Source organism: Ambystoma mexicanum, chromosome 10 (genome assembly GCF_040938575.1).
Source record: "Ambystoma mexicanum isolate Mex_15411 chromosome 10, UKY_AmexF1_1, whole genome shotgun sequence".
Lineage (NCBI taxonomy): Eukaryota > Metazoa > Chordata > Amphibia > Caudata > Ambystomatidae > Ambystoma > Ambystoma mexicanum.
This window is the reverse complement of record NC_090932.1, coordinates 1508720322-1508744205: the sequence shown is the minus strand read 5'-3', so window position 1 is coordinate 1508744205 and position 23884 is coordinate 1508720322. Positions and strand designations below refer to the sequence as shown.

The window sequence follows — 23884 nt, the reverse complement described above, 5'->3', positions numbered from 1 at the left end:
TCTGATCGCAACTGTCAGAGGCCTAAAACAGGGATGTTTACTGGCATCAGCATTACTTAATTTCTTTATTTCAGATATTCACCAAACCTTTGCTAAATTGATTGCTGACTCTCCGAAAATCATGGGGGTCCAAATTCAATGGTTACTATATGCCGACGACATGGGGTTAATGTTGCATACCCCTAAAGGTTTGCAACATCTACTGAGTGCCCTGGATTTATATACCAAAGCAAACGGCATAACCATCAATACTGCAAAGACAAATATAATCCAATTTGGTACTAGAAAACAAAGTCTTTCCCAGCTTCACTGGCCTCTGCAAAATTGGAAGATCACTGTCACCAATGTTTATGTGTACCTGGGTATGATTATATCCAATCAGTGCGCACTCGACCAGTATAACAAACAAGGGTTGCATAAATTACAAATGTCCATCTCACAAGCCCGTATTATTAAAGGGAGATACTGTAAATTTTCCTTTTTACCAATACTCACTTCTTTCAAATTAAAAGTTGTACCTGTTATTCTCTATGGTGCGGAGACCCAGAAAATAATGTTGTATTCTAGCTGGGCCTTCAGAGAAGGTCGATTCTGGAGGCAAGTTTTAAATTTGCCAAACTCACAACCTCTACCACTTTTAAGATATGAATTGGGCCTAATTTCAGTTTATGCAGTTTACAAATGGAAATTGTGTGCATTATATTGCAAATGTCTATTGAATCAATTCACAAAAGGGATCACCAATATTATTTCCACATATTTATTGAGTTCAATGGATATTTTTCCGAAAGTATGGCATCTAAAAATTCAATCCATTCTAGAAAAGGCCCAGATAGATTCAACCTTGTTAATGGAAAACCCAAATAGAGCGAAAATAAAAATATGGGAAGCAGACTGGATCCATACACGTCTCGCATGTGCCAACTATAAAAACTTTGTGGAATATCCATTTGAATTGAAACGTTACAATACTGTGGCAGATTATATGGTGAGGTCACCCAGCCCTAGCCATCGAAATGGCTTAATGAGATTCAGGCTAAACCTATGGTCGACAAATGACGTGTTGAACAGACGTAGCAATGATGGCATTGTTCTGCCCTGTCGATTCTGTAAACAGCATGCGGAAACTCTCAAGCATTTATGTTCAGAATGTGATAAATTATTATTGGTCCGTTGTGTTCATTTTAAGCATTTATTCACGGACCAGCAGGTTTTGACCTCAAAAAACTTATAGGACCTATTATTTTATACCAAAAGAAAGGCAGTAAGATATGCTGTTGTAAATTACTTGTATCAACTGAAAATAGCAAAGCATGCAACGACAAAATGATTGTTTTGTTTTTTTTATATCTGAAAATTTGATGTTTTATTATGATGATTTGGATTTGATTGTAATTTTCTAAGAATAATGTGGGTTTTTTTCTTAATATGTTAATATTCATTTATTTTATTATTGTAACATTTTTACCCTTGTATGTATTTTAAAGTTGAAAGGTCTCGAATTTTTCGCGACCAAAACAACTGGAATAAAAAAACAAAAAAAAAATATTACAATTGTTTCAGGCGCTGCGGTGAACGAGGGCGCACGTTATTCCGCTTCCTTACAGATGGTTCAAACTGTAGTGTTTACAACGTGTCAAGAATTTCCGATCTAAGGTAGGAAAGGGAAACTCCAAGTGCTAACTCCCAGTTCTTGGGACATTGTAGCTACGTAAATAGGGCATCCATTTTGTAAATGGTGTATATGATAATCAAAACTGGGTTCTCGAATTTCTACGAACATCCATAATCTATAAATGATACCTTTAATTCCGAAAAATCAGGGTAAAAATATTCGAATGCTTTCGCTCATCTTAGTAATTAAATATACTATATGCATATGTATTAATTTCTTAAAATATTATGCATAACTAGAACAAGTTAAACTTTACAAAGACGTGGGGCATCTTGAACAAGGATATAACATAATTTTGATGTACCTATATTTGCTTCAGTAGAGATATATACATTTCAATATGGAAGCCATACACGACACGAGTTATGCCAAGCATATGGGAATTTGACCTTCTCAATATGGAGGGACGGAACCACACTTTCTCCCATCACTCCTAGTGGCTGCGCTGACGCCATTTCCCGTTCGCAGTGGAAAATAATCTGTCACGTGACTGCAAACCGCCGTCCGCTCCCCAGGACCCAAATAACTTCAAAAGGACACCCCGAAGATGCGTTTTCGCTGCGGCCTCTCCTCGCGAAGAATCCCGTGCCGATCTAGGTCTAGTTCCGCATCTGCACGCAGCTTGCCGGTCCCTCTCCAGCGCAGGGGATTTCCAGAATCTTCCTGCTCTGTCTGCGACTGGGGTCACGTGGTGTGGGGCTGCGCGCGGCTGCTGTTCCCCCGGTAAAGATGGCGGCGGTCAGGTAGAAAGCTGAAGAGAGAGGAAGAGGAGGCAACGCGCGTGTCAGCTACGGTGTCGGAGAGCGGACAAAGTGAGTTCAGGGCCGTGGAGCGCGCTGTCAATTCACCCGGTATGTGAACTGCGCGGTAGGTTCACTGTAAGGCTGCTGCCCGGGCGTCAGTAGTTTCACTTTTGTGTTGACAGCCGTATTTGGAGCGGCCTCCGCGACCAGGCTCTTATTGGGGGTTGCTAGTTTGCCGTTTCTCTTGAATGTGAACCCCCACCTTGTGTGTAAGCGAAAGAGCACAGACATTGCTTTCGGTCAATTATCTGTGTATCACCCTCGCTCTACTGGAATGGGGGAGTGGGTGGAAACTCATCGCTTCAACCCGCACGTGTACTTGGAAATTCCTCATCCGTTGTCATTGTGGCAGCTTGCAGTGGTCCTTCAGCATCACAGGCGGTGCCCAACGTTTCTTGTAATGCTCCCGCCACATGACTTTTGGATTTTCCCAGAAGTGAGAATCGCTTGGCTGTGAGATGCAGACCACATTTGTCCAAATCACGAATCTCATCTGAAGTGGGCAGTTGCTGCCCTTCGGAGTGGTAGACAGTAGGTGTTTGGACGACCTCCCTTTTTTGCTTCACTTCTTTCTATAGTTTACTTCACGGGCGTAGTTCTTCCGACTTAAGTGCGCTACAACAATTCCTTCTATATGATTCCTAGGCAAAGTTTGCATCTCCTTAACCCGAGTGGAGGTTTCCGTTTAAGGAGATGCATTCTGTTTTGATATCACTCTTTGCTATCCTTTATTGACTTGACGGCCTTTTTAATCAGCTGTCGGTATCCCTGCAGAACTTCCACAGTACCAAAGATCACACATAAGCGAGTTGTGAGAAGTTAGTACTGGCAAAGCGGATTCATCCCCGCCTGAAAACTATTATTGAGCAAACGTCTTAATGACAGAAGTATGGCTGGCAAAGGGCAGTCGGAGGCCCAACGTCGTTTTGTTTCACAATACGCATTTGTATTGAGAAAGCAGGTATGCGTTTGACCGGGAAGCTTATGTGCCAGACACGTGGTACTGGGAAGGTTGCGTTTGTTCGCCTGACCTTTACAGCTTGTGATGCTGTCATTCGTGTGGCAAACAGCTGTGCGCCAGTGTGGGGAAAATGAAACTACACGAAACTGGTGTGCCCCTGTTTGTTAGATGATGCCACGGTGCTAAGTAGGCATCTATCTCGAGCGTTCATTAGTCTTGACCCTAATGGGTACAAGTAATGCTTAATTAGCACTACTATATTAAGAAGTGACGAATCACATTGTTTTCTATGAAACCCCACATATCTGCATTTTCTATTTAGTAGAAATTGGCACAATGTTAACCATTGTTCGTGGATTTAAGTGAACATTAAGTGTATTCGAGATTTGATGTAATTATGAATTATTATTTTTTTTGTTTGTTAGCCTATTACATTTTTCACGCTTATAAAGTAGCCGTAGCGGCGCTGATCAGAGATGCAAAATGTATATTTTGTTTGTAAGTAGATGTCTAGGTTGAATGCAAAACAATGTTTAATTGCTTAATGTGTATTTCTATAACGAGTCTACTCCTTTTTTGTTATCGTACGCTGTATTTATTGGTTTCATTTAAATGGAAGCGGACGATTTTTTTCGTGCTTGGGACCTGGTTGCACAAACGGATCTTTATCACTTGAAGTAAAATCGCCGTGCCTGAAATTGCCTTGTACAATTCAACTTCTTTTAGCTCTTACTTCTTTTAGCTCTTATACTTTTGCATCAATTATTAAAGTTTGTAAACTTTTAATTCATTGTGATGGTACTTTTTTGTAAGTCTCTTTTAAAATGCAGTTCTTTGTAGAAGTGCAGGTACGGATGCCTTGTTCACTCTTCATATTCTGTCATTTTGATTTGATGTAATGTAGAGCCTCCGTGAACATTGCTCAGTTCGAATTGTGTCTGGTTGGGTCCTATCAACGTCTCGTCGCCTGTTGGAGCAACTTTCTAGATATAACTCATTCCCTGCCCACATCAGAGACGCTTTTAACTGACCACTGTGCTTATAGAAAACACATCAAATAATATTTTGTTTGCAAATGCATTTCAATCTGCTTTCATAAACCCTTTTCCCCCGCTACTCTTGGGCCCTGTGTACAAAACTGTAAAAACATGTTCTAATGACCAGTGTGTGTATATATCTTGGCCTTGAGTATGCTCGTCTACTGTCTTACATATGAAGGCAGTGCTCCAGTTGAGATTTTTAAGTGGCAGTATTTTACTCCCTATTTTTAAAAAGTTACGAGTATTTAATAACCAAATAAAAATTGTTCTGAACTGTTAATCAGAAATGTTTTGTAATTCAATGCACCTATTTTATTCATGTACACTAAAAAGTAAGTTTCTTTTCTGATCACGCAGTAATACGTTTCTTCTTGTGGCATTACATGTATTACTGGTTTAAAGACAAACATGGAGCTCTGTGAATGAAACGAGTTGGCAGTTGGGGGGGGGGGGGGCGCAGGCTCAAATGTCTGTTTCCTTTATTTTGTAGGGAGTACAAAATTACGCCTAGTTTTTTTATTTTTGGGGAGCTTTTACCTATTGCTAAGGAGTTGAAGTGGATATTTGTCATCTGTAGTGCTGTTTGATGGTAGTGTCCAAAGGTGCCAGAAAAACTTCGTTTGGGTGAATATTCCATTAAAGATCATCGCTTAAAAAGGTGGCATTATTGAAAGTTCTCTACTTTATTTGTAGATGAAGTGAGTTCAATTTCGCTTCATCTCTGTATTATTTTAAAATCGATTTGTTACAATAGGTTTGTCCGTTAATGTACTATTTATTGCATTCTGGATCTGTAGTTGTCCCTGTGCCTCATGAATCTTAGCCTCCCTAACAATGGCACTGTCTGCAGGAGCTTCAGTTCCTGTTTAGTGATGTTGGGTGCTGTGTTTGCGGTGCAATGTTTTCTTATTGGTGACCGTATCACCTTCACGGGAGGGGGTTTCCTTTGAAGCAAATCATTCACAATTTGCCAACTGGTTCTGTCACGGTCTATGAGCCTGTTCCACCAAGTCTCTTCCTGTGGCGGTATGTCAGCTCCAACTAAATTGGTTAGGTATCTTACTCTAATCGATCGCGTCCCTGAACATACCATCAGGTGTCGAATGGTTTCTTCGGGATGGGGCGATGACTCTTGGCAAAAGCGGCAGATTGGTGTTAGAGAGCGACCTCTAATGTGTAGAATTTCGTTAGAGCGCGACAGTCTCGCTCTTAGTATCAGATTTCGAGCCACCTTGGGGAATTTCTTTGTTTTTTTGCATTTGTTGAGCTTTTTTGTATTGTGAGGTAAGTGTGACGTCAATTTGTTTTTGGCCGCTGTTTGTCGTCTTTGCGCAATCTAGGTCTTTGATTTTGCGCAGGACCCTACACAGATTTCGATTATGGAATTGCAGCTGATTCGTTTGAAAACATTTTTTAAAGCCCAGGCAGCAAATTGTTAGTTCACATTAAGTGTTCTGAGATTACGTTAGGGCGGGTAAGCACACATTGCCAGTTTCTGTTATGCCCAATTAATTGTATTCCCATTTAGCACATGTTGCTGGAAAGGGGGAGAAAGCAATGTTTGTCACGTTGGTTTAGGGCCTGGGAGGGCTGAGTGTATATATATATATATATATATTTTTTTTTTTTTTTTTTTTTTGGGGCCCCTTCTCTGCTTAGGTCAGAGGGGTTTATACACATCCCTAGCTTCTACACAATTTCCCCCCACACCCCCTTTTTTTTCTTGCTGTCCGTGGGTGGGGATATTGGGTTGTCAGGCTGCCATTATTCTGTTGAATATGGTAACCCCTCCCTGTTGGTTACCTGCTGAAGCAATGCTATTGTTACAGTGCAATTTTTGGAGCATTGTGTGGTGAGTGACCTAGGTGCAGTACAAGGGAATCCCGAGCCCATCCTACGGTGCTTTTGTTGGGGGTAGGTGGGTTTGAGGTGGGGAAGAATAGCTGATAAAGCTCAAACCGAGAATTCCCAGCTGGTTTAAACTCTGGTCCCAACTGCTTCCGCTGGGTTTCAGTGGTGGCACAAGCTTGTGTGGCATAGTGGTTGGGGACTGCGCTGATTCCTGTGTAGCTGTCCCAAGAGTACTGTCAATGACATGCTCTAATATGATGCTTAATTTTGAGGCTACACACTAGATTGTGATGACCAAGTATAGGCACAGCATTAAGTAAAAAGGTGACCTCTTTATTGGGAGTATAAAACTGCCAGCGAAGCTGCATTGTGTTGTAATGTAACTATTATGCTTTCTCGTGTTGCTACACGGTCAGTATTCCAGGCCACACACTGACTGTTGGAAGGGGGCTAGGTGGCGGTGCAGCCACGTCTCTCCAATAAAGGACTAAACTGTAACATACCCTGCCTCCCCCCATTACTTCACTGGCGACGAGGGTTGTGATGGTGAGGAACAGACCCTTTATTACCCACGTGTGCGAAGCAGCCTGCACGATCATTTTGCAGTTCCTCCTTCTGCCACCACCCAGGAAGCAGAGTAAGTATTGCGGCCCACGGGCGGCGGCTGCTGCCCGAAATCCAGGCCACATCAAGCCCCGAGCATTGGAGTTGGGGAAACGCTGGTGCTGACATTATGCTAGAGGAAAGGGCCTAGCGATGACGCACTTGGTGGCCCTCTTTGGGTTGCCTAGTAACTCCCAGGCAAACATTGCTATGGTAGTTGCACAGTAGAAATAAGCAGCTGAGGTGCACAGCAGGAGGAAATAAAGGATAGTTACTGAAACCCTCGAGTAACCAGCATTGGAGTGCGTCACACCAGAATTGGCAAATTAAGGTTCCGTTATAAGGGAGAGTACTGTGCTATTATGTCACATCAAGTGGATATTGCATTTTAATCAATAAGCTGTACAGCAGGGGGGGGCACTAGAAGTGTGAAGGGCCATCAAAGGCAGCAAGACGCGCAGTGCACTTCTGTGCAAGGTGCACATGCATAGTGACTGGAGCGGCCCCCAACCCAATCATGCAACACAACGGCAGAATGCCCCCAGCCTATGTCCCTGGGCGAACCCCCCCGTCTTGTTTGATCTATGGGTGTACGCGTTAAAAGTGTATTTGAGAGCGGCTGGAGGAGTGTGGTACAGCAATAACGAAAAAAGGAGGCAGCATTATTGAATTATTTTGGAACTGAAGGACTTGGTGTTCAGGCACCTTCCAGGTGAAGAGATGTACATCCCCGGCGGGTGAGAGTAGTGAGTGCGCATGAAACGACTCAAGAAATTAGCACGATTTGGGAAGAGACCCAATGTGGTACTTGAACGATATTTTCTTTCACCAGGGCACAAGGAGTGGGGGAAGGGATTGATCCCTATGTTACCGCCCTGTGAACCCTCATGGCCACGTGCAAGTTTACAGGGGTGCAGGAGGAATACATCAGAGACCAGATCATGATGAAGATGAGCAATTCCAAGGTCAGTGACAGGTTTTGGATAGACAAAAACCCACCCTTGGAAAAGGTAATAAAAATTGCGAGAGCCATAGAGGAATTGTGTACCAGTGTTCAGGTTGTCACTGAGAAGACGGACAGGAATGGTCAAGAGGAATCAATCTGGCAGTGTTGCCACCATTCAAGAAGGGCATAAGCGAGAGAAGTGGGCAGTCTAACATACTGAGTAGAGGGGGTGGGATGAGGGAGGCATGCAAGAAGTGCGGTTGGTTGAGTTATCCCACTGGGGCAAAGGAGTGCCCGGCATGGGCTGTGGACTGTAGGCATTTTAAGAATAAAGGGCATTATGCCAGGATGTATGGGGGAGGATGGAGGTGTCCAAGGAGACAGAATGTCAGGATGACTGAGGCTGACCGTGTTGCAGGGAGTGCTGGGACCCTTGACGGCAGTGTGATGAGGGAAGGGGTGGAGATGTCAAGAAGGGGCAGTGGGGCGTGTTGACGGTGAGTGGTGTGCGTCTGTAAATGTTGGTGGGCTCGGGTTCCCCTTATACCATAATCTTTCTGGAAGTATACAGAGAATTTTGGGAAGGAGGTGTCTGCTCTTAAAACTCTGGACACTAATCCCAGTGCATATGGGCAAGTGCCCATAAAAGTATTGGGGTATGAATGGGTGTGAATTGAATTCAAGAAACACCGCATGGAAGGAAAATTGTATGTGGCACATAAAGGTGCTGGTGTTTTGGGGTGGGGATGAACAAGCAGCACTTGACAGATATACGTCCTGGTAAGAGTGTGCCTGTGTTGAGTAAGTGTCTGGTGAGATGTCTGCATAACATTTATGTAACCAGTATCCCACAGTGTTTGTGGAGGGACTAGGTGTTTTGCAGGGATTATCGCGCAAAATAGTCCTAAAGAGGGGGGCGGTGGCCAAGGTACACCATGTCAAGAGTGTTCCCGTGTTGGCCAGGGAAGGGTTGAAGTTTGAATTGGATAAGTTGCAGGAGGCGGGGATCATAGAGGCAATTGAGTTCTGAGTGGTTGTCCCATGTGGTGGTAGCGCAGAAACGGGACAGAGGATTAAGGATGTGTGTGTACCTTAGGGAGCTTAACTCCAATATTTGTGTTGATCGTCCTCTCCCTAATATCAACACATTATTGTTGACAAGTGGTTGTCCCCCTTCCCTGTTGAATAAGGACCAGCTCGGGTTGTATTTGGGGGTGACTGAGCATTACGTCGACGGCATACTTTTTAAAAATTGTATGCAGAGAAAAATGTATGCATACGTGCCCTCTTGAAATCGAGTGCCAAGTTTGATTGGTGTAGGGTGGAATTTGTACAATTGAGAGGATGTGGATAGGGCGCCATCTTTGAGTTCGTTCAACCCACAGAATAAAACGGATGCCAGTGAGGTCGACCTTGAGGCAGTGTTGAAGCAATGGCAAGATGTGTGCAGGCCGATTGCATTTGCGTCTAGGGCGCTTAGGGATGCTTGGAGGCTGTATGCAGTTATTGAGACGGAGGCGTGTGTTGCTTCTTGGGCGTCAAAGCATTTTAGGACTTTCTGTGGGGAATTCCGTATGTCATAAGGACGGACCACAGACCACTTGTACATGTATTCACCACTAAGGGTGTGGGATCCGTCTCCCCTAGGATTGTGAGGTGGATGAGCAGGAATTCAATTTCATGGTGGAGTATTTACCAGGCATAAGGAATGTTGTGGCAGATTTGTTTATCGCGATTGCCGGTGGGGGCACTGGCAGGGGGGGGGGGTGTGATGTGGGCACTCAGGTGGCATGTGTGCTTCCTGCTGCGGATAAGAGTGAGTGGGGGGGGGGGATCATTTAAGGATTAAGAGTTGTTGTGGATCAGTGAGGGTCTAAGTTTTGGCAGGGACGAGGGAAGGGTGTACATGCATGTTTTGAGTGAACTGGCGGAGGGCTGCAGTATCGCGAGAGTGGATGGGCTGTTGCCTCCTGTGATTTTGAGAGCAAGGCTTGTCGAGCTGGCGCATTAGGGGCATTTTGGTAGGTCCCTAACTAAAAGGAGGTTGCAGGAGTTGTATTGGTGGCCGGGTATGGATAATGAGGTGATGAGTGATGAGAGCAGAGTTGTGCGGTGGCAACCAGTGTACCCTGTGGCTGTTCCAAATGAGGTATGGTCCAAGGTGGCATTCGACATTATGGGTCCCATGTGTTGTCTCGAAGATGGCTTGAAATGTGTGTTGGTCGATTTATACTTTGGGGTGGGTCGAGGCTGCTGCTTTTGGAACAGTAACCGCTAGTAAGGTGTTTCCTCAAAAGGATATTTGACAAGGAAGGTGTGCCTGCGAGTATGGTCACAGACAATGAGGTGCAATCTGAGAAACAATGGAATCTGGTATCCTAGGACAGCTTTATATAACCCGTGTGCCAATGGGTGTGCCAATGGGTTGGTGGAAAGGATGAATGGTTTTGTGAAGGGGCCATCCTGGTCACATCCTATTTCTTTCCGCTCTGGGCGAATACGATTTTAAATCTTAAACACTGATGCTAACAGGATCGTGTCCAGCCTTAAATTAGAACCAGGCTAGATAGAATATCAACATCTGTTGGCTCAATTCTACGAACAGAAACCGGGCCTCAAACAACCGAAGTTCTGTCATAAACACAAGTTGGACATTCACGTGTTACAGCGAAAACGTCTGCTGCGCCGAGAGATAAGAAAGTTATTTTGCGAGGATCATGGTCTTTATCATACCAAAAAGAAACATGCAATGCAGCAATATAAAAACTGGAGTAAGGCTAATAACATAGTTCTACTACAGAACAATGCTGAAGAAATGCTCTTGAAAATTAAAAACAAAAAGCACTTTGAGTTTTTGAGCCTTATCAATGACAGATCAGCAACACAGGATGCTTACAATCCTCACCCATTCCTGAAGAAGTTTGGGTGAAATATTACACAGAAATGTTAAGAAAAAAACAAAGGTGTCAACTACCAGAACTATCCAAAAATGGATCATTGGGATCTAAAATTTGAGAGAGTGGATATTCTGAACTCAATTAACAAAACATGTGCAGGAAGGGCTCTGGGACCTGACGGGCTCACCAGCTACACCATCAAGTTAAACCCCAAAGCATGGGCAGACTTCTGTGTTACGCTGTTTGACAGAATTACTATCAAATGTGCAACCCCCCAACATCGTGGAAAAGCACCATCATTGTTGCCCTCTTTATAAAGGGCAACCGTTCTAATCAAAAAGATTGTATGTTTTGGGATACATTTACGTAAGTCAATTTCAACAAATGCTGCTTAAATGGTCAACCGAAAACAACTATATAGATCTTCGGCAAGCAGGCTTTGTGAAGGTGTTGGTTGTGGTCTCAATACATTCTTGCTGAACATCATGAAAATGGAATCTATTAGAACAAATGCAAAAATCGATGTAGCAGCAATAGACTTCTCCCACGCCTTCGACAGCGTTGACCGTGAAATCCTGTGGAACAAACTAAAAGCCTGGCAGTGTCCATCAAGTTTACTTGAAGCTATTAAAGAACTTCACTCAAATACGTACATCAAAATTAGACTGGACCATGATGGGACATTGTCATCTGCAATAAACACCTACAAAGGCGTGAAACGGGTCTGTCCCTTGGCAGCCATTATTTTCAATCTTTTCATCTCGTACATCGGTGAAACATTTAACAACGTTGCCGATTTCTCTCCTAAGATTCATGGGTCCCACGTTAGCTGGCTCATCTAAGCGGACAACTTGATTCCTCTTGATGCTACGGCCATCGGGCTTCAACGGAAGCTTGATGCACTTGAAGTATGTCAACAGGAACGTTCTGTGTAACAACAAACAGAAATGCGAAATCTTGACACTTCAAAACTTAACTCAAAAACGTGGCTGTAAAAAAAAAAAACACGTTTGGCATTTTGAAAAAACAAGCCTAAGGATATCTTCTTACATCAAATACTTGGGCACATTGATGAGCTCTAAGATAAATGGTGCACCATGGGTGGAAGCAACAAGGAGAAAATGTTGACAGCTGGCTTGCCAAGCCTCTATTATCAACAAAAAAAGTGGACATTTTCGATAAAGCCCATAATAGCCTTTTACTGGCAAAAAGCCGTGCCGGCTCTTATCTACGGAGCAGAAAATATGTTCGGTTGCTCACACGACCTCTGGAGTTCGTTGAACAGCTTTTGGACCAGAGCCTTTCACCTTCCTAAAGGATGCCCAACTTCAAAGTTAAGGTACGAATTAGACTTGATATCCATTCACGCCGAGTGTGTGGGAACCTTCTAAACCTGTACAGGAAGTCTGTTATAACCACTCCGGCACCACAGTTCAACATCCTCCACAACCTGAGCAAAGACCTGGATCACACCGTCTTTTCCATGTGGGGCAAACTTTGTCTCAAAGTTTTAGAGAACGACATTCTGGTTACCACCTTGATAGACAACCCTGATAAGGCGAAACAAACTATGGAGAGCAGATTGGCAACAAACCTGTGCACAACGTTCAAGATCCTGCCTAATGAAAGACGTGCCTTTTTGAAACAAGAGCCTATGACGAACTGCAGCCTTATTTACTATCACCTGACCAAAACTTGAGACTGCTCTTTATGCAATTTTGACTTCATCTCTTCTTCACAAAAGATCGGACTAGAACTTGGAACATAAAGGGAAACGAAAATGTGTCTCTTAAACACCTGGGCTTTTAAAAAATGTATTTTCTTTTTTTTTTCCCTTAAGCTAAGAATCCTACGAACTCACCTACTTGGCCCTATTTTCTGGGCACGGCAAACTTACTGTGCGGACGGCTGGTCGAAATTCATATTCGAGAGGTTAGATCGAAAACTTATGTTTGGGTTAGTATCCTTTTTTGAAAGATCTAAAATCTTGTTTTACTGAATGGGACTCCTCTTGAGACCCAACAAATGACGCATTGAGACACAAGTGTTATTCTTGCCAGTATATCTAACATCCATGATGGAAGTCACTGCTCTGGATGACGAGAAAGTGGAGCATCCTTGCTGTTTTGTATGTTATTCTGTCTTTTTAAAGGTTTGTACAAACCAAAACAAAAAAAGGAGGGGGCATTCAGTTGGCCATCGCCAACGGTTTGTGTTGGCAGGAGGTGGTTTCTGAGGCTATGACGGCATGTAGGCGGACACCCTTGCTGTTTACTGGCAAATCACCATTTGAGCTCATGAGGAGTAGAAAGCTGGGTCCAGGTTGAGGGTGACTGCCCTTGTTGTGGGTGTTATCACAGAGAATATGTTGGGAGGTGTTGGAAAGGGAGCATGTACACCAGAATAACCCGAGGGCTCAGCAGAGTGAGAAAAAAAACCTGAGGTTGGGGATCGTGTTTGCGTGTTAAAAAAATAAATAAAATCAAGTTTGTCCAAAAGGGGAGGAGTGCATTCATGTCGTGGTGGGGACAGGATATGTGGTTCTGGATGATGGGACAAGGTGGAGCAAGAGAATAATAGTTGTTTAGGGGTGTTACAGTGGTGCCATCTGTTCAGGGTGGTTCTGTTTTGGAGCCTCATTTAAGCAATTTTTCAGTGGAGCAGCCATGGAGTTGGCCCGCTTGCCTGTTGGAATGGGGGGGGCAGTGACGTGCCCACTGGTGACAGTCGTGGTGATGCAGTGAGTGTGGCGTCTGAGTGTATTTTGTGCATTGGATGGTAGCGATGTGGGGAGGCCATTGAGGGTTTGGTTACCTCCTGTTAGAATGAATGATTCTGTTAAAATTAAAGATAGTCTGGGAGGGTGGTTGTGAGTAGTGTGTGCATTTGAGTTCTAGTATGTTCCCATGATGTATTGCATGGTATATTGTTTATGCATTTTGTTCTCATTTTGTGGGTGTACCCACGACACCATGTTACATTTTATGTTTGCATAGTTCTGTGGTGCTTCCTGTTACCAGGAAGCATTTTGTTTTCCAGTTCCATCCAATGTCTCACAAATGGACGGGGGGTTATTCTGGTCTAGTTGTTGTTTTCCCTTCTGTTCTCTGTCATGTTGGTATGTTGCTAAGGTGGGAGAAGTGTTGTAATGTAATGCTGGAATGCTGGCTCGTGTTGCTACGCAGTCAGCATTCCAGGCCACAGACTAACGGTTGGAAGGGAGCTGAGTGGCAGCGTGGCCACAGGGTATGTCTCCAATAAAGGACTTAGTAACATACCCTGCCTCCTCCATTACTTCACATTGCCTGTTGGCGCACATGTACTGTTTTGCGTGCCTCTGTCACAGCTTCCCTCTTCCTAGCGCTGCCTTTGGTAGCGCTCGTATGCGAGAGGCCATTTTGTGCGTTTTGTAAGAAATCCATTGTGTACCTTGCGTTTGTAAGCTGCATGTTTTAATTTCACAATCCAATCCCAGACATGTAGGAACACACTCCCTCTCCTGGCCACTGCCTGTTCTTCAAAATTGAAGAAGCAAAAAAAACAATAAAGGGGGTAGTTTGGACTGTCATTTTCCCCCGCCCTTGATTCTGGCATACAATTTTTAGCGTCTCCTATTGAAGCGATCCATTGAGTAATCTCGCTCGGAAATATTGCTCTTCACCATTTCAGGTGATACTGGGAATAGTATCCCTAAGTATAATCTGTGTACAACTTAAAGAATGATACCCTGACATGTGGTTGGTCGGAAGAAAGCAAGACCCACAGCGAGTTGTATTCAAAAGTCGTCAACATGTTGATGTAGGTACCAGATGCATAATTTGTGATAACTTTGAAAGGAAATTTGAGCAGATATGACATTGCCACTTCATCTCAGGTGGAACGGGCCCGGTAAGAACATCAAGCTGTACATTTACCGGTTCAAGCCTTCAACGTTTCTCTGTTGGCTGTCCAGGTTTTCTTTTTGAATGGATCTAACATAAATGTTAGATCGCAAAAGATAAATCTAGTACAACAGCACTGGGCATTAAATCTGGTCCCTGAATCTCTGTTGGGGCTTTATGCCAACATTAGTTCAGATCTGAAAATGCAGACTAATCGTATGCAAAACTAATCTACGGTCCTACTAGTTTTTCGTTTTCAACCTAAGAATGAACATGCGAAGACTGGCTACTCGCTTGAGAGAGGGAGAGAGGGAGGGAAGGGGGCGGGCAATGGCATCTACCAGGGTATTGTATCAATGTTGTATTCTTAGTGGTGACACCCCACACTTGGCTGCCCTGAATGCCTGCCTCCCCTGATTTCCCTTTCGACCCCCCCTCCCCCCCCCGCGGTCACAACTCTCTCAACACCCCTTCCCCCTTTGGCTGACACAACCCTCTCTATGCTCCACGCTGCTATATTTCATACGCTGTATGCTCTTGCCCCTGTCCTGAGGATCTGCCTGAAGCCCAAAGACAAGTGCAACTCCTGGTACGACTCAGACTTCTCCACCCTTACACGCAAGTGTAGGGTGGCTGAGAGGAAATGGCATGCTTACTTTACATCCTCTGACAAACTGGCCTGATTTCTGCTCGAAAGGCAATACTGGCTCTCTGTCTGTACCAAAAAGAGCCCTCATCCAAGTCTGTGACATCCAAAAAGGTGGCCAAACTCTTTAAAATCTGCTAGAATCTGGCCAATCCTGCAGCAGTCTCTACCTCGCCTGTCCCCTCCCAGGCCCTCTGCATGGCCCTGGCTTCTCATTTCATTCTTAAACTCAGGACATCCTGTCCTCTCTCTTCCTCCTCCCTGCTCTTCCTTTGGCCACTTCTCCTTCTCTGCCTTTCCCATGTTCTCCCCAGACAAGATTTCTAGACAAGTCTCATCTATGATAGTCTCGTCAAAACAAGTTCACCCCTGTTCCTCCAAAACCATCAAGGACCGTATTGACACCCTGGTGCCTGCTCTGGCCGACTTCTGCAACCACTCCTTCGCCACTGGAGTCCCAGCCCCCCAACCCCCAAGGAAGCACACCCTTGTGCACCCTCATCTGACTGGTACTGACTATCACCATTACTCCTTTCCGGGCCAAACTCCTGGAAAAGCTGGCCATATCCCAGCTTAATCTTCACACTGAATCTGTTGGTTGTCTCCATGTGACCATCATGGAAACTGCACTCCTGAACATCTGTGAAGATCTGCTCTCCAACCTCGATTCCAACACCCCCTGTGTCCTCATCTTACGATCTCGATCTTTCTCTTCTGCCTTTGACACAATCAACCATGCCATCCTGCTCAACCGTCTGTGATAACCTGGGTATTACCGTCACCGATGAGGCCCTTGCTTGGCTGACTTCTTTCTTCTCTGATGACCCTACCAGGTCCAACTTGGGTCGTTCCTCTCCTTTATCTCTACCTGTCGTGTTTCCTCAGGTTTCTAACTTATCTCCCTGGCATTTCAACCAATTCCTGGCACTTCTCTGCCCCAATTTTGAGTGCTATGCGGATGACACATCTCATTTTCAGGCTCTCTTCCGCCACCTTATCCCCTCTGCCACCTCTTCCCCTTCTCTGACTGTCTGCTATCCAGGAGTGGTTTTAGGCCAATGATCTCTGCCTTAATGCCAGTAAGACTGAGATTCTCCTCATCGGCACACCTGCTCCCCCACAGCCCCTTTTCCTGGCGCTCTCTTGTCCCTCTTCTGGCTCCCACCTGTGAGGCTAAAAACCTTGGGGTCATCTCCGACTCCACACTCGCTCTCGTCACATCTCTGACGGCTCTAAGAAATCACATTACTAGCTTCATCTACTCCAGACGAATTCTTCCATTCCTCTAAACCCTCTGCATTGTCCACGAGGCCCACCGGGGCCTAGGGTCTCGAGCTCTTAGTTGATTCGTCTGCAAATCTCTCAGGGTCACTCGTTTTTCCAAGCAACGAGTTGGTGGTAGATCTTTCTGCTGCTGGGGCCTCCCTCTGGAACAGCCTCTCTGAAACTTGAGGAGAACCATCTCTGGTTCCGGAAGCAATTCAAGACCTTCCTCTTTGCTTCTGCTATCTCTCCTCTTCTCCCCTGCTGAAACTGCACTGGTTACCTGGCTACCCTCTGTTCTTGGGCCCAGGTCACCTCCCTGCCAGTTGACCCCTGCACTCGGGGACTGTTTTGTATCGATACAGCCCCCTAGCCCTTGACCCCTGATATATGCACTTTATTTACTGTTTATTTTTTATTTTACTGTTTATTCTTTGCACTGCTCCCTCCCCCTGCACTTGCGCAATCTCAATGTCACTTAGCCTAGTACGATCAATGTCTGTCTTTCCTCAGTACCCCCTCCCTTTCCTCGTCGCGCCTTGAAACACTTGTGTATAGGTGCGTTATAAATGCCATATCATATGGCTGCTAAGTGTTCCTGTAACCAAGTCTTTGGTTTCATAGTGTTTTGCCCAGAGTACCAAACGCTTGATCTTAAGTGTCCGTACTCTGCTCCAGACATATCACCTGGAACAAGTTGCTGCAGCTCCTGTACTTTTTCCTTGTCTCATCTGCCAGCTCCTGTTCTGCTAAATCCTTCACCCTTTTGTCCACTCCACCAATGACCAGAGCTGCTTCTTGTCATTGCCACGTCCACACGAGGACATGACCGTCTGAACCTCACAATCTAAACGAGAGAGTGCATCAGCTGCTGTGTTCTGGAAACCAGTTACGTGTCTTCCCCCTTGGCTGAATGTTCAGTTGCAGCTCTGCCCACACTAAGTGATGAATCTGCACTGTTATCGGGCAGTGTGATGACATTGCCTGCACTGCCCCCATGTTACCTGACCATATTGTCAAGCATCTGTTTGCGAATTCTGGACCACGCTGCCACCACCGGGAAAGTGTTTTCTTCAACCCTTCCTGTGCCACTTGTTAGGCCCATGAACTAAGACGTCTCATTCTTTTATTTGGGGTATCTTTGCAACCAATACCCTTTCCACTCCTATGGTTAAAGGGGGCCCTTTGTCCTTGGGGCCAGCGGATGCCCTTCTGTGCCTGTGGCCCCTGCCCTTCCTGTTCTGTTGTCCTCCCTTCTTTGAGTGCACCCCTGCCGCTACATGATGCCCTCTGCACCCCCTTGATAGTTTATGCTCCATGCTTGCTGCACTTTTTGTTGGTCACACAGGTGCCCCATTGCCTTCCCATTTTCTGCATTCTGACTTAATCTTGCCTGTGATTCACCATGCATTGACGTGTCTGTTACATGAATGTGTGTATTCCACTTCACTGAATACAAGCCGCGTTTCTCCCGTCCCCTCAACCTAACCACCCCCTGCCTTATTGGCCCTTTCCTTGTTCCAAGCGCTCCCCTTATGGGTGGCATTGCCCCCTTCGGTCACCTCCCTGGTATCCCCTGTATGTGGCTGTGCCATCCTATTTTCCACCCCTCCCTGCCCCATGTCAGAGTGCTCTACAACTGCAGCATGCGTGCCTAAAATTGCAATTGGGACCCCACTTTCAGACGTCCCTGAACAACCTGCATATCGGTTGATCTTTCTTCACCAGGAAATTCCCTGCTGCCGGCCTTCTGTGAGCCTGTTGCTTAATAAGTTTCCCCTTCCATTGTACCCCCTGCCCTCCTGCTAGCTTGCGGATGCTCCGGATACTTGTGCCTCATTGCTTGTGTACTGTTTCGAAAGGGCCCCTCCTGCTAGCCAATCCTGCTCTTTAATGTCCTTGACTCGCCAGCCTGAGCGCACCCGCCCCCATGGTCCATCCAGCTGTAGATGATTTTGTTCGACCATAACATCTGTGTCAGATTCCATTTTTTATTTATTCTGAACCTTTGGTCGTATAAGCGCCAAACCAGTCCTCCCTCCTTCCGTACTCCGTAATACCATTACTATACGTGTGCAATGCCAGCCCCTGCTCTGGGAATTTCTCCTTTATAATCTGTGGTAAGATAGCAAATGTATCCAGCCTGTTAAGTGTTTTTGCTGGCCTCACTCGTTTCTTCCCCTCTTCTTTCTTGTTACCCTGGAATGTATTGTAACCTTCTTTTTCGTGCTCTAGCAAGGAGTAGATATCTATGAAACCCTATCTCCATATACGTTCCTTCTCTGCTATTGGGAATTGCAAACTGAAGTGATTCTGGCGGGTAATGTCTTGTGGGGGGAAATGCCCTCTGCTGCAACTAGACTCTGTCCCCCGTCTCTCCCAGACCCTTTTCCCTCAACCATTGCACCCCTGTCCCCTGATGTTGTTCCTTGCTTATCTAGTGTCATTGTCTGGTCTGTCTCCTTTGTGGGCCCCTCGCGTTCCATGCCCCACCTGCCTTTTGGCACACGTTTTCCCAACCACTCATTTAGCACCTCGACCCAATTTTTCTGTTCTGTATGGTGCAATCGTGCCGATTTCTATTCTGTCATGTTCCTTCCTGGTTTCTTCTGGTCCTGCCACCTTTGCAGTGTTTGCCGCACCTCCTCCTTCACTGCCCTCTTCCTTATGACCAATGCGAGCCTTTGCTGCAGCCAATTCGTCTTACTGCCCTTGCACCCTACTTGATATGCCCTGCTCCTTGGTCTTTTCTCATACGTCCCTCTGCGCCTTCCCAACTTTTGTCATTGGCCAATGCATTCAGGCAGTCCCTGAATTCCCTCATCTGTATTGAGGCCTCAACTTGGCAATTCCTCGTCCGTGATATTTTTCTCTTGACTGCAAAAAAGTCCTCTAGCATGGGCTATTTTCTTGACATGTAGATTTCTTGTGTTAGTACCCCCATAGCGCTTGAATCTGTGCACCAAATGACACTTAACATTAGTGCAGCCAATGCATGCCCTTATAGTCTCCCCTATATTTTTCAGTGCCCACCATCAATACGCAAACTTCCCAGCCACCCTGACCTTCTTTATGACCCATCCTCCCTTTAATCTTGCCACTACTCCTAGGCCCCCATAACCAGGATGTTAGGTTGCGCACCTGTCTACTGGTGCAATCATTGGCCTCTTGATATACAACTTGGAAGATGCTGTATACGCCTTGAAAGACAGACTTTATCTAGTCCTGTAACCCTCCCATTGCGTTGGGTGACCACGTTATGCCCTTAATGTTAATAACATTAGGGTGTTATTGAGCTCGGACCTAGCTTCGAGAAAGATGGCATGCTTTAGAATCTTAGGATGACATAAGTTAAGGAGCTTAGAAACAAGGCCGTGTGTATTGACATACAGGATAGGGAGGGCATTTTTTTTATTATTGAATATAGTTGAAATCAACTTTTTCATCTCCATCAGCCCCTTGGGGACACCGTGAGAATCGGATAACCTGGTCTCTGGCCCAGTTGAGGACTGGACGGTACATGCAACCTGCTGTTGGGGAGTGATTTACCTTGGCGAGTAGGGGTCTGTGCTCTTCCTAAATTGCAGATGCGAGGAGAAACTTGTACCCCGCTGTGCCTCCCACTTGTCAAACTGCTGCCCGAACCAAGTATGGTACATTGTTTCTACCCGTTCTACGTGCCAATGGTATGTGTGTGACTAAAATGAACATGTTTTTATAGAACCTTGATTGGACAGTCCCTTTGTTGTTAGACTGATACTGTGTTGTTCGGGTCACCTTCACACCCCATCCTGAGGGCATAAGTTTCCCTTGACACAAGTTTCCACAATGAGGCGGTATACCCCCTAACAGTCCCCAGTTTACTTCATTATTGGGTTGTGCTCTCTTGTAGAGGTGAGGCTGAGTGGACCTTTGTACCACAAACTCCCCGCCCCCTTGTGATTCTTCACGCATCCCTGCCCCCCTGTGATTCTTCACGCACCCCTCGTCAGTTTTAAGGAAAACTCCCACCTTCCTTATTGTGTTGTTTGCAGGTATTAATGGCTCATTCGTTCCCATCTCATTATGCGCAGCATGGAAAATTCTCTAGATTTCGCTTCTGTCACTTGTGTGATTTCCCCCCTTCCCCCCCCCCCCCCCGTCTATAATTCCTATTTCCAACCCTACTGTATTCACAATATATTGAATTCACTTTCCTGTCTTGCCAGATGCTTTGTAAGTACCAGTCTACTAATGGCGTGGAAAGGAATGTTATTGTGCCAACCTGTTTCTACGGTGCCTGGAATATCGCTTGTTCCCCTGGAACTCCTTTGTTTATTTATAGTGCGCACCACATCTGGAGGTATCTGGGTGCATTACAAGAATATGCATACTCATGGTTACAAAATGGGCAGGACACACAGTAATTACACAGAAAGGCATGGTGCATACATAACGATACACAACTTAAACTGGAGGCAAGGTATGTACATATGAAATGCAACACCACTGAAGAGTGATAAATACATGTAAATAACAAGTGGGGGGGCAGATAACAAGTGTGGGTGTCAGGGAATAGGATGTAAGAGATTGAGGGTATATACTCCCCTTGTCATATAACACAGGGGGAGGGGGAATGCTCAGTCCGCCCCTGTAGGCGGAGAGGTGGGAGTAACCAGGTATAGAGTAACTAGAAGTTAGCCTTTGAGATGAGATGGCGCTTTCTCCAAATGCATACCACCTATTGTGCGTGCCACCCCGGAGCTATCGTACTGCCCAGTCTGCAATGCAACATGCATAGCAGACTTGCACTACCACAGCAGAAGATGCCATAGTGTCTCTGTTTACGTCACTTATAGCTTGCCGTCAAGTATCGGTTCAACTAACCTTGTTATGCTGACTTCTCTTGGTAACTGACACACGGACTACACCAACCCTGTGGATGGACAACAAAGAAGGGTAATAGCCCAGGGCAGGGCGAAACCAAAGGGGAGCAGTAACCTGTCCGCCAGCTGTTGTTATGTTAACCCACCTCTGTGATCTGTGTGTGACTGTTTCTTTCTATGGGGGGCATTTTGATATATATTTTTTTTGTAATGCGCCTTTATTATTTCAGTGACATCCCATGAGAAGTATTACATTAATCTGTCTGCCATGCAACCCAAGCCTGCCCTTCCTGTTAACCGGCTGTTACTTAATACATCCCCTGTGAATCGTTGGGTCTGTCTAGTGACATATCCTCAGGTTTGGTTTATCCTAAAATAAATGTGCCATGAAGTAGGCATTCACCCTAAACCCTGTCGCAAGTGCTTAATCCTGGATTCCAAGATGGTCGCAGAGTGGAGAGCACTGTAATCAATGCTCCCCTGAATCTCAGGACCAACGCAATACTAACCAGGTGTGTGCCGAACTGTGCTGCTAGATTTCGGAATACATTACTGGGAACCTTGTTTGTTCTTGCCAGCACTGCGAGCCCTGAGAAGCTCCTGCTGGCTATTCAGCGTTCTACTCTACTTCCTGGAGGAGGCGGAGTCTTCGGAAAGCACGTGACCTCGCCGAGACCTCTTTAGCAGCTGTGGGCCACCCTCGCGGCGTTAAGCCCAAAAGAGTAAAGCCCAGCAGCTGTTGTGCGGCTGTTTGGCGGATGGTGGCTTTAAATATATTTCAATCGTAATAATCTCCTTAGAGGAGCTGCAGCAGCAGTAATATCATTGTGTGTACAACCTATACCGCAGAGTACCAAGGAGATTCTCAGCCTACCCCTGTCCTAGTCAGTGCTGTCTGTCGAGATCAACTTGCATGATGAGCCCGCAAACACGTCAAAAGCAGAAAACTAGGCTCAACTCTGAGCGGTTATACTCTCCCCTACAGTCATTGTCGAGTACCCTGGAGCGACATACCTCTGTGGTGGGAGAAGAAAACGAGGCAAGAACTGCTATACGAAACATGCCAGTGTTGCCCCAAACGACTCGTTCTGAAACTTTATGTCACAAACTGCCGATATATATTGTCAGCTCTTTGCTTACATTAACAAAAAACATCATCATTAAAGAAAATCTCCTTACGCGTTGCCGTCTCAAACCGATTTCAGATGTAGCCTGGCAACTAACAATTGCATCTCCTTGTGCGCCTTGTCTAACGATGCAACTGGAAGAGTTTTCACATTGTGCTGCATACTGCAAATATGCTTACGCCTACGAAAGATCGGATATTTTAGAAAAAACACCTTCAGTTGAAAAATGTAGTAACTGTGAAACCTTACTAATCCGGTCCTTGGCCCTCGATACTAATATGATGACAAATGCCCTGTCACTGCCGGTAAACACGATTGAGGTAAATACCTCATCGTTTCAGTCTCCTTTTGATGTAACAGACTCTGAGCTTATGTTAATTCAAGTGCCCGTGAACATCTCAAATGAGACAAACTTTACATTTTTGCCACCACCAAACTTACTGAATGTGCAAGCAGCTAAAAACATCTTACCGGGTGGAATACAAACAAGCGTTGTCACCTATGGCGAGGGTACCAGTTAAGCACCAGGGCGCCCATTCTCACTTGACAATGCCATTACTAGGCTCGTCGGGTCTCTCTAAAACTGATGTGGAAAGCTGTAAAGATTGTTTAATAAATCCGAATCTGTCACGCCCTCGCCCAAGTACAACCGTAAACAGCGGTGGAGGTGCACACGGGTCGGGAACGCTATTTCAATCGGTTATTGCTACAGCGCCTCAACCTAATTTGACAAATACAGGAAAACAATTAAAAACAGCTCTAGGTATAGCACCCAAAGGTCTTGATCTGGCAGAGCGCGAGGCTCGGTTAACTGAGAGGCTAACGGCTGATTACAACTCTATCAAAGAAAAGCTGATACAGAGCTTTGGCGAGAAGCCAAATATTAATCCTGTTAACACTGCCCCGAGCGGATGTATTTCAAACAATATATACTGTCAATCCAAATTTGGACTTTCTGAGCTCAATTCCTCCCACCGCAGCTCAGTAACTGACTGTCCTACCTTTAGTGATAATAATGTTACCCTTGCCTCTGATTTTGAGAGCCAAAATCGTAGGAACGAAGAAGAGGTGGAAGATGAATCTCTACAGCAACGAGGGATTCCAGCTAAACTAATACACGAAACAAATTCTTTATCTGCAACTTCTGCACAGGGACAAATGAATAAATCAAACCTGTCAGTTGCAGCTGGCATCCAAATTCATAATAATGTATTAGCCGCTACCTCTTTGGCTCTCATTCCTTTCGTAAAACTCTACGAGAGTTTAAACGACGCCATAAAAGATCAGGGCACGCAAATTAACCAGCTTATTTCTAAAATGGACACG

General features: G+C 45.3%; 1 protein-coding gene across 4 annotated transcripts in view; it reads left to right on the top strand.

Moving 5' to 3' along the window:
- The first annotated feature begins 2153 nt into the window (after nucleotides 1-2153).
- The window catches only part of SBNO1 (strawberry notch homolog 1), a 2127865-nt gene continuing 2106134 nt past the window's right edge, over nucleotides 2154-23884 (top strand). For 2 of the 4 annotated variants that reach the window (XM_069619670.1, XM_069619667.1), the window contains exon 1: nucleotides 2155-2487. The gene's annotated coding sequence lies outside the window, so the exon portion shown is untranslated. Of the gene's footprint in view, nucleotides 2543-23884 lie in introns of all 4 variants that reach the window. The other 2 variants (XM_069619669.1, XM_069619668.1) reach the window with 2 other exon arrangements.